This window comes from Schistocerca gregaria, chromosome X, assembly GCF_023897955.1.
Source record: "Schistocerca gregaria isolate iqSchGreg1 chromosome X, iqSchGreg1.2, whole genome shotgun sequence".
Taxonomy (NCBI): Eukaryota; Metazoa; Arthropoda; class Insecta; order Orthoptera; family Acrididae; genus Schistocerca; species Schistocerca gregaria.
This window is the reverse complement of record NC_064931.1, coordinates 784,357,749-784,367,041: the sequence shown is the minus strand read 5'-3', so window position 1 is coordinate 784,367,041 and position 9,293 is coordinate 784,357,749. Positions and strand designations below refer to the sequence as shown.

The 9,293-nt window shown below is 37.1% G+C and overlaps 1 long non-coding RNA gene across 1 annotated transcript; it reads left to right on the top strand.

The window, feature by feature from the left end:
* The first annotated feature begins 4,332 nt into the window (after positions 1-4,332).
* Positions 4,333-8,764, top strand: LOC126299154 (uncharacterized). Its single transcript, XR_007552732.1, has 3 exons — positions 4,333-4,421; positions 4,501-4,596; positions 8,696-8,764. It is a non-coding gene; the product is annotated as an uncharacterized LOC126299154 (long non-coding RNA).
* The last annotated feature ends 529 nt before the right edge of the window (positions 8,765-9,293 follow it).

Sequence of the window (9,293 nt, the reverse complement as noted above, 5' to 3'; positions counted from 1 at the left end):
TTTAGCTGTTATCAAAATAATACATGTATTCAATCAGATATTTTGTCGATACAGTCTTGGCACACAGTAATAGAATGTGCAAGGGAAATGTATTTCTTGCAGTTCTTACAAATATATCTTGTTTTTCTGTTTTTGCTTATGCAGTCCACACACCATCCTCGTGAAGTCGCAGTTGATTCCATTTCAGAAATGTTCACACTGCAAAGCTCTCCATTTCTCTCAGTTATCTTCTTTGGCAAATTTTTTGACATTACTCTTTGCTGAAGATGATCATGCAGAAGCGCAAAAGAAAGCTGCCTCAAAAACTCTCTTCTTCTCAGTTGTTCTTTCTGATTTGAGTTGAAAATAATAGCAGCATTTATCGCAACAGTGTTCATGATGCAATAAAAAACAACCATTACCCATCTTCTTGTGTTTCTAGCTACATTATATGTTGCACTCATTCCGTCTAAAACGTCAACTCCACCCTCAGTAAGGTTACAGAACGTGATAATTTCTGTTTTTTTTAATTATTCCCTGTATTATTGACAATATTTCCATTGTGGCGCATCATTGACAGTAGTAATACCACTCTATTTCATTTCGGCACGTAAGAGACTATGGTGCAATTTTTCTGAAACCTAAAGATAGATGACGTTTCTTGTCGGTTTTTAGTGTTAATAAATCCCCTTGGGACTTGCCTCTTGTTCTTCCTCAGGGTACCAACGACGGTCGTCTTCTTGGTAATCAATTTGTTTGCAAGCTCGTAACTAGTAAAATAATTGTCGCAAGTTATGTTGCGGCCTGTATTCAGGATAGGTTGGCAAAGTATCTGAACACGTTCAACATAATATTCACGCAAATGTCCCCAACTGTGACATATGTATGTTTCAGCTTGCTCCAGATACTTACTCTGAGGTATTTTACGTCAGTTAATATTTCCAGGGACAGTGCAGATAATCAGTAATGGAAATCTTCTTACCCTCTGTATGCATAATATGCTACAGCCATTGTGAAATCCACGCATAAATCGTAGGAATTTGCCAGATTCATAGTTTTGCTATGAGTTTTTCGGAAAATAAGGAAGGAATAGTACACTGATGAATGGTTTCTCACTTGTGATGTAAGGATTTTAATAAAGACTCATTTAAGGAGACGTATAATCAAAAAGTAAAATCGTTCTTTTTAACACTGGCTGCATTCCGTGACTCCGAGTTGCTATTCTTATCGAGGCTGAATCCGTACTCTCCGGTGTGTACTATTTCTCGTGATCGATGTACGTCTCCGGCTACTTCCTGCTGGCTGCTATTATCGTATGTGGGTGAATTTTTTACGTATGTTGCCTAATGCTACAGAGAAAGAGAGCATCCCTCTTCTCATTCTCTCTCTCTCTCTCTCTCTCTTCTGTGTGTGCATGGAATGCTGTGACCATTGCTACGTGCCGTGCGTTACGTGCTGTGACCTGCCTTGTATTATCGCGGCCGAAGATTCTAACGTAGCCAGGACTGGTGGTGTGAGTCGATCCTCAGCCGGCTATATGGTAAGTGATGAATATGCTTGAAGAGAATTACAGATACATTTCTTAGTTCTTTTAAAGAAAGTACAGTTCCTCTACAATTCCTAAATTGCTTAGGGTCAATTCATCAGTATGTTGTGAATGTGGATTTTTTCCGTTATTGTTATTTACTTCTGCTATAATCCTATAGTGTCATGTTCTCCCAAGGCTACCTTATATTGACGTCACACACAAGAAATGCAGGGGCGACTTCTTCGTACACTTCGTTTGTCGCGAACGTTGCTGTGTATGGGCCTCTTTTTACTCATGTTGTTCGCTTTTGTTCGTACGACATCCGATTAAGTTCGTTGATGATCGTTGAACTCAGTTTTTTTATTACAGAGGATACATAACCCTCTGACCGAACACGCTGAGCTACTGTGCCGGCTATCGTTTCTGATTAATCACGTTTTATGCTCTGTCGGACAGATAGTCGTTGTCGAGTAAGGCGTGAAACGTCTGAAAGCAAACACCCTTTAATCAGGACAGCGTTATGATCTGGAGAATGTTTTTGTGACATTCCCTAAGTGGCCTCATCATTCTGGAATGCACACTGGATCAACACTAATATGTATCTATCCTTGGGTTCAAATGGCTCTGAGCACTATGGGACTTCACACCTGAGGTCATCAGTCTCCTAGAACGTAGAACTATTTGAATTTCACTAACCTAAGGCCATCACACACATCCATGCCCAAGGCAGGATTCGAACCTGCGACCGTAGCGGTCGCGCGGTTCCAGACTGAAGCACCTAGAACCGCTCGGCCACTGCTGCCGGCTATCTATCCTTGGGGTCCATGTCAATCCCTATATGTTTTTCTCCACACAATGACATCTACCAGCAGCACAGCGCAACGTATCACTCAGATTGCAGTGTATGTGCATGGTTTGAATAGCACCAGGATGTATTTACTGTACTTTCCTGGCCACCAGACTCCCCAGATTAAAAACCAATTGACCAACTGTGTGCCTACCGGTGTGGTAGAGCGGTTCTAGGCGCTTCAGTCTGGAACCGCGCGACCGCTACGATCGCAGGTTCGAATCCTGCCTCGGGCATGGATCTGTGTGATGTCCTTAGGTTAGTTGGGTTTAAGTAGTTCTAGGTTCTAGGGGACTGATGACCTCAGATGTTAAGTCCCATAATGCTCAGAGCCATTTGAACCATTTGAACCAACTGTGGGACCACCTCCATCGGGCTGTTCGCGCCAATCGAGAAACCTAGCGTTACTGGCTTTGGTACTTGACTTGGCATGACCCCACATCCTTGTCAATACCTTGGAGAACCTGACTAGTGCTCTTCCTGTCTTCCTGCATGTCTCCAGGGTCCATGCTGCAAAGGTGGTAATTCTGGCTTCTGACATATGGTCACGTTAATGTGACTGGACACTGAAGGTGTAGATGTTTAAAAATTGCCCCGTGCTAATTGTTCAGTCACATATTCATACATATCTTATAATGCAAACGCGGGTATTGGGAGAACATCAGCAAAATTTTAGAGAAAAATATCGTGGCATCATTAACTAATATTATTTCAGCTGGACCCCAGTCACACAGTGCGATTTTAAAGTGACTTACATCATAAATTATACTAGTATTTATCATCATTTTGTAGAATCTACCGTAATGTCACTAAATTATAGTAATTCGTCGTCACTCCAAACACACAATGTAATTTCAAAGTAATCTACCTCGCAAAATTACGTTAATATTAACCATTTACCTCAGGTGCATGGGCAGAGTTCCTGGAAGTCTTCTCATTGCCAGTGACTTTGGGAAAAGATGGATATCTGGGCTACCCTACTGATGATGCCAAAATGCACTACTCAGTGTAAATCACCCACAAACGAATGCTGTGTGCCAGTATTCCTATCACCTGCGGGCAAATCCTTCGCTACGTACACTGAGCTCTGCAGGACATAGTGTGTTTGTTACAACTTGCGTGGCACTATTGTTGTTGGTTTTGCATTTAAAAAGTCGAATGTCTCACTCATGACTGAAAATTTGGTTTATATCGTCAGATGGCACACAGCCCTAGCCAGTTAAAGTGATATTTGGTGATTATAAAGAGTCCCTTCTACAATCCTAATGTATGATCGTTAAAGTCTCATGTCCTACTAAGGGCCTGTGCCGAAATCGAGTGGTCAGGTGCAGTAGATGGCTCGAATTTTGCGAGGAACAAACTCAAGGCTTTCCAGAAAAGTTGTTGAGTTAACACTGTTTTCGGGTATTAGTGTGTATACACGTAGTCTACTGGGCCGCAAATCTCTATCTTACGGAAAAGATATCTTCAAGTAAAATATATGCTAGGAGTGGTTACGGGGTGTTAAAGTGGCTTGTCTAACACTACCGCTATGGAATACTTTAAATGTACACAATTTATAACTCTCTTCAGGCTTGTCACACAGCTATGTGTAAAGCAAACTCTGAGGCTGCTGGGAACAATTAAATAAGGTACTGATGAAATAAATATTTTCACGGAATACAGTTTTAAAACTAATTGAAGCAACTCGCCATTTCCATCAATGTGTCTATGTTTGTTTGTTGTTATTATAGCGTTGACAGAGGTTAATAATAATTGACAAAACGCGTTCTTTACGAGTGAAATACATCGCTAAAGACTACTGACTACATTTGAAAGTAAATGTACAATTTGAGTGGCGTCTTAATCCTACCAGGCGCCTAGTTTTGAATAACACGATAAACGAAATCTTTATCAAAGTGTATGTCATTAAGTACGATCTTTGGCGCAACAGTGAATGCATTCTCATTTGTTTCCGTAGCGCGCATTTACTTGGATTTGAAGAGCGGAGACTATTCCTAAGTTCAACTTCATCTAGACGCATCTACGTCCTTGTTTCTCAATATGACCACAAATAACGATGATACAGTAAGTAGTTAGTACAATGTAACGGTACATTCTATTTATATGTTTGCAGCTACCGTAACAAATTATTCATTTATTGCAGTTTGAACGGTGGCTCAAGGAGTACATAGAGATATGTGAAAAATGTTACCGAAGGTGCCTTAAACCTGGGGGACCTCTCCGTCTAAGCCCCGGAGAGGTAAATACTTCCTTTATAACACAGAACATTTAGTTTGCAGAACAGATATGTTTAATTCTTGCACCCTTTTCAATATGCATGAGTGCCGCAATACTTTTTAATGTGTCGTTATTCCATCTGAGTTCGCAAAAGACGAGCTGAAACACCATATCTCATATTAGCACATCTTAATTGTATTATCGCTTCAGCAATAGTCAGTGGGCCTCTCAACCATTGCATGCATTAATCGTTTTCTTAATACTCTAACTGTTCGCATATTGTTTGAAATATTTTTTCAGTCAGGTTATAATTAACAGCAATTCATTATTTACTACCTACAGTAATGGCCGTTAATAGAATGGCACAAAATTTTCTTCCAGATCTAAGTATAACGGTGATAGAAATTGTGAAATTCGAAAGTTGTTGCTCACTCATGATTCTGGTTCAGTATGTCTTACTGCACAGTTTTCGTAATATTTGCACCTCCTATGTTTTGTAACTATATCATAATTTCATGTCTTGATAAATGTTACTTTTCTATTAAAACCTGAATTTCTGAATTGACTTTAGCTGACTAAATAAAAAAGATGTTAGTGACTGTTGTTACGTATATTCAAATATAATTCTCTGATCACATTTGAAGGGGTGATATTAGAAAAAACATTTTTAGTATTATTTTGAAATGGTATTTATACGCCGTATGGAAGTTATTTTGCATGTCATTTCATCCCTTAGTATATACTGACATTTAAATGATTAAAAAAGGAATGTATTTCTGTACTGAGGATTACATATGAAACCATTTAAAACCACAGGTTTTTTGGCACATTTATACTGCTAGTGATGTAATGAACTGTTAATTAATTTAAATTTCTGGATAGCAATGAATTGTGTCTGGATACCTTAGTGTGAAACAGATAGTAACAGATACGTTCTTCTTCTATATGTGAATGAGTGTGTCAGTGTGAGTATGAGTATATGGACAGACATGTGTCTGTGATCAATCACTAATCTGAATTCAAACCTTTGGACTAGGCTGAATAAATGAACTGGAGTTTATTCCTGTCCTAGATGTGGTGTGCTAGGAGTGTGCCTGTGTAAATGAAATGTAGTCTATTCCTGTCCTAGATGTGGTGTGCTAGGAGTGTTCCTGTGTAAATGAAATGGAGTCTATTCCTGTCCTAGATGCGGTGTGCTAGGAGTGTGCCTGTGTTGGGATGGCTGCATGATGGGTTTGTGCTGTCTTCTAGTGTGTTTATGTTGTGGTGAACTTTTATAGATTGAAAAGTGGAGAGTGTGTTAAATCCAATGCTTTTACGTAATCTATTCTTCTTGGTTAGCACCACTGCACTAGATGAGCATAATGCTCTCAACCAATGGACTGATCGAACATAGAATTTTTTCTCTTACTAATGAAACTAAGCAGAAGGGTTTGTACTTAAGAACTGAGACATTGGCACTGTACAAGGACTGTTTTCAGTGCTCATCAGTCATGTGTAACTGCATTCATAAGGGTTAGCTGATTTATCAAGAGAAATTGTGTTCTTAAGGCTTTATAACTGAGTTTCGAACCAACAAGGTCAAGGAAATGGTAATGTATGATCAATAGAACACTACTTAACTATTCTAACATTTGTTCAACATTGTCGATTGGACATTTTCAGTACTGGTAATTAAATTAAGTAATTTTGATACCTCACAAATTTCTACTTGCATCTGCTCTACTGTTCAAGTGTTTCGAATGTAAATATGTGAATGAAGAAGAATGGGGGGTAACGAGCAATGTAAATAAAAATATTTATTTTTACTAGGGACAATTGGGTCTATGTAGTTGGCAGGAACCTGTAAGTCCAGAAACAAAGTTATGTATAATATAAAAGAGTGGCTAGTAAGGTTTCCTGTCAAATTAATTTTCATTTTCCAATTTACGTGTGAATAACTTGTCAGTTTTCTTCTTTTAAAAATGCCATAATGATAGTGATTCACCACTCAAAGCTTTTGTAGTGAGCTATCTCTAAATATTCTTCCTCACGTTATTAGCATTTAAGTTACAATACATTTTTTTTACCTGATATATCTGCTTTGAATTTTTTGATGGTTACTGTCTTGATCAAATTGATCATAAACACTTTTTATCAGTGCTAAATCCTAACCCACCGTAGCTAATGCAGATAATATACATGTGTGCGGTGCTGATAATGCTCGACATGGCTAAAGTCTCTTAAAGCTGCAGTAGTGGGGGAAATATTCATCACTGGAGTTTGGCTGAGAAATGGAGAGAAATTGGCATATGGTTTCTGATTACTAGCCTTTGCCAAGTGTTTAGTGGTTGAAGAATATGCGACAATGTCGCAACACACATACTTCACAAAGAAATATGTTTCTGTTAAGACACTCCTTCCTATTTAATTTATTAAGCAACTTAGGATTATATAAAGCGTGAATGTGATGCAGTAAGTGGTGTTTTTCTGAGTTTTGTTTGGATAAAGAATAATCCTAGTCAATTACACTATGCAACATTGACATTTCTTAGCACTTCCAAATTTTGCTTTGCTGTGTGACTTTGACTGTAAACTGGTTACATGTAAGTAAATAGCTTTTTAATCAGCTGATTTCATGAAGCTATAATTAGTTAAGGAATACTGTTACACTGTCTAAACATAGTTACATGTGTTGTACTTACACCCAGATTGTTTTCTGTAACCCTGTAAATTATTCAATATTTTCAAAGCTGTTGGTTGAGTCCCCTTCTTCTGAAGTTGCCTGTTGTCATCTTACTATTGTGCAGTGAACATCTGGTTCACCTGAGAGGAAATGAAATGACTATCATACACTTTCTATTGTAAGTGTAGTTATTGAACTCATAGAAATATCATAACTTATAGTGCTAATGATCACAATAATAATAAAAAATAAACTTTTCAGAATTATAATCCCACATATCAAAACTTGTTTATAAGCATTTCTTAGGTTTCATTGTATTTTACAGTATATAATTTTTTTTCTCTCCACCTTGGCAACTCTTTCCCTTATATTTTCTCTATACTTCTTTTCCTAATCATTTCATTTTTTTGCCTTAATGCTCAGTGATATCCTTTCCCATTTTCATTGTTTCTGTATTGTCATCTCATTAGTAATTTGTAGATATCCATGATGTGACATTGTGACTGGAAGACTGATGCGACTATAAAATTCTCTCCCATTTCAGATATTTTATAATGATTCAAATGAATTATGATACTAGATATTCTTGAAACCTGTGAGTACACATACAACCACATGAAACCCAACAACAGTCAAGTCAATATTGTAACTTTAATAAAGAAATACTTTGCATTACTTTTCTTGAAGTCTTGAGCTGCTACACAAAGTACCTAAATAGGGGTGGATTGTAGTTTCAAGATGTAATTCTTTTTATCTTTTTCACAAAGAGGCAATATATTCACCACACGGTGGGAAGAGTAGTGTTATAGATTACTCGAAAATTGATAAGAACTGAACTTATCATGTTCTTGGTCTCTCTCTCTCTCTCTCTCTCTCTCTCTCTCTCTCTGTCCCTCTCACTGTGTCTCAAGTAGCTGGTCATAAAAATCTGGGAGTGGAATTCTTAGAGATTTTAGGTATGGAGAGCGAGTTGTTAATGTTCTTAATGTATTTTTAATAAGAATAATGAATGAATTTGATTTGTCAAATTAGGAAGCATCTGGAAGATGAAAATCATTGTGTCATAACTGATATCTCTGTAACCTCAGTGCTCTCTGTTAGATTCACTCTTATTTTTGTTTATAAGTGTCCATTTCTTCATTTTACATGCAACCATATGCATCTGTATTAATGATAAATGCTGCATTACAAATAGAGTATTCTTGATACCATATCCCTAAGTTGTGAAGCCAGATATTGATGTTTAGTGGCCACATTATTTGCTGAAATCACTTTTGTGTTTTTAAACTCATATGCTTTATAATTTTTTACTGTACTACTGTCTACATGATTATTCCTGTAACTTTTCCTGATTCCATTACTATTGCAATAAGAAATGACTTGCTAACTTCATATTGTGCTTTAGTTGGGCACTTGTTGTGATTTATGAAGTAATACATTTGTTAATGGGTTTCAGATAAGCTGCATGGAGTCCTGTATGAGAAAGGAACTGAAGCGCTACAAATGGAGAAGAGAAATTGCCTCTCAAAGGAATAATTAATACATATTTGCCTGTGCATTCTGCTTTGAGTTCAAAAATAACGTTTAATGAATATAATTTCCAAAGTTTTAATATGTATTGGTAAAACTAAGTACTTTTCTAAAACTGCAGTATGTATTACAATAAATGTTTGTCATGATTTCCCTCTTTATTTACTTATAATTCTTGTACAGTATCCTCTGCCATAGTTCTGATCATTGTTTTAATATGTTGACAAAGCAATCTGTAAATAAGGCTCCTTAAATATATTATCTGTTTGGGAACTATCAGATGTTTCCAACTTGATTTGACTTGAATCTGTACTGTGTTCCCCTGACTTTAATTGATACTGAATTTTCAAAGACAGTCAGAAATATTTTGGAAACCCCATAGTAACATAGCTTTGCTACCATCATCACAGATATGTTACCTGGAGATGTTCAGCCTGTCTGTTCCCTGTGTGTCTACAACAAAATTTTCCAAAAATAAGCTTGTTTCTATTGGCATAACTTAAACTTCCTTTGAATTTAGATGT